Genomic DNA, 1,718 nt, shown 5'->3' with positions numbered 1-1,718 from the left:
GAGGGGTTCCGGTAACCCCCCGGTGCTCCGGTTTTATCCGAAACTTCCCCGGAACACTTCCGGTGTCCGAATATAGCCGTCCAATATATCAATCTTTATGTCTCGACCATTTCCAGATTCCTCGTCATGTCCGTGATCACATCCGGGACTCCGAACTAACTTCGGTACATCAAAACTCATAAACTCATAATATAACTGTCATCGAAACCTTAAGCGTGCGGACCCTATGGGTTTGAGAACAATGTAGACATGACCGAGACACGTCTCCGGTCAATAACCAATAGCGGAACCTGGATGCTCATATTGGCTCCTACATATTCTACGAAGATCTTTTATCGGTCAGACCGCATTACAACATACGTTGTTCCCTTTGTCATCGGTATGTTACTTGCCCGAGATTCGATCGTCGGTATCCCATACCTAGTTCAATCTCGTTACCAGCAAGTCTCTTTACTCGTTCCGTAATACATCATCTCACAACTAACTCATTAGTTGCAATGCTTGCAAGGCTTATGTGATGTGTATTACCGAGAGGGCCCAGAGATACCTCTCCGACAATCGGAGTGACAAATCCTAATCTCGAAATACACCAACCCAACATGTACCTTTGGAGACACCTGTAGAGAACCTTTATAATCACCCATTTACGTTGTGACGTTTGGTAGCACACAAAGTGTTCCTCCGGCAAACGGGAGTTGCATAATCTCAGTCATAGGAACATGTATAAGTCATGAAGAAAGCAATAGCAACATACTAAACGATCGGGTGCTAAGCTAATAGAATGGGTCATGTCAATCAGATCATTCACCTAATGATGTGATCCCATTAATCAAATAACAACTCTTTGTTTATGGTTCCGGTTAGTCAAGTAGAGCATACTAGTGTTACTCTATTTGTCTATGTATTCACACATGTATTATGTTTCCGGTTAATACAATTCTAGCATGAATAATAAACATTTATCATGATATAAGGAAATAAATAATAACTTTATTATTGCCTCTAGGGCATATTTCCTTCACGGACTATATCCTTTGGCTGGACTGTTGGACTATGAAGATACAAGATTGAAGACTTCATCCCGTGTCCGGATGGGACTCTACTTGGCGTGGAAGGCAAGCTAGGCAATACGGATATGTATGTCTCCTCCTTTGTAACCAACCTTGTGTAACCCTAGCCCCCTCTGGTCTCTATATAAACCGGAGGGTTTTAGTCCGTAGGACAACATACAATCATACCATAGGCTAGCTTTTAGGATTTAGCCTCTCCGATCTCGTGGTAGATCAACTCTTGCACTACTCATATTATCAAGAATAATCAAGCAGGACGTAGGGTTTTACCTCCATCAAGAGGGCCCGAACCTGGGTAAAACATCGTGTCCCCTGCCTCCTGTTACCATCCGCCTTAGACGCACAGTTCAGGACCCCCTACCCGAGATCCGCCGGTTTTGACACCGACACTCACCCACACCCCTTAAGAAATCGTCTAAGCCGGCCGAAACAAACTCGCCCATCACCCGGTGCTATGTCGCCTAACCCGCCGACCTACTAGCCTACACACCTCCCACCCCTTGAAAAATCGCCAAAGTCAGTCAAAACGAACTCGCCCACCGCCGGATGCTAGGTCGCCTAACCCGCTGACCTACTCGCCTACACACATACCCACATCCCTTGAGAAATCGCCTAAGCCGGCCGAAACAAACTCGCCCATCACCCAGT

The sequence above is a fragment of the Triticum dicoccoides genome, chromosome 6A, assembly GCF_002162155.2.
Source record: "Triticum dicoccoides isolate Atlit2015 ecotype Zavitan chromosome 6A, WEW_v2.0, whole genome shotgun sequence".
Taxonomy (NCBI): domain Eukaryota; kingdom Viridiplantae; phylum Streptophyta; class Magnoliopsida; order Poales; family Poaceae; genus Triticum; species Triticum dicoccoides.
Note: the sequence above shows the minus strand (reverse complement) of the source record.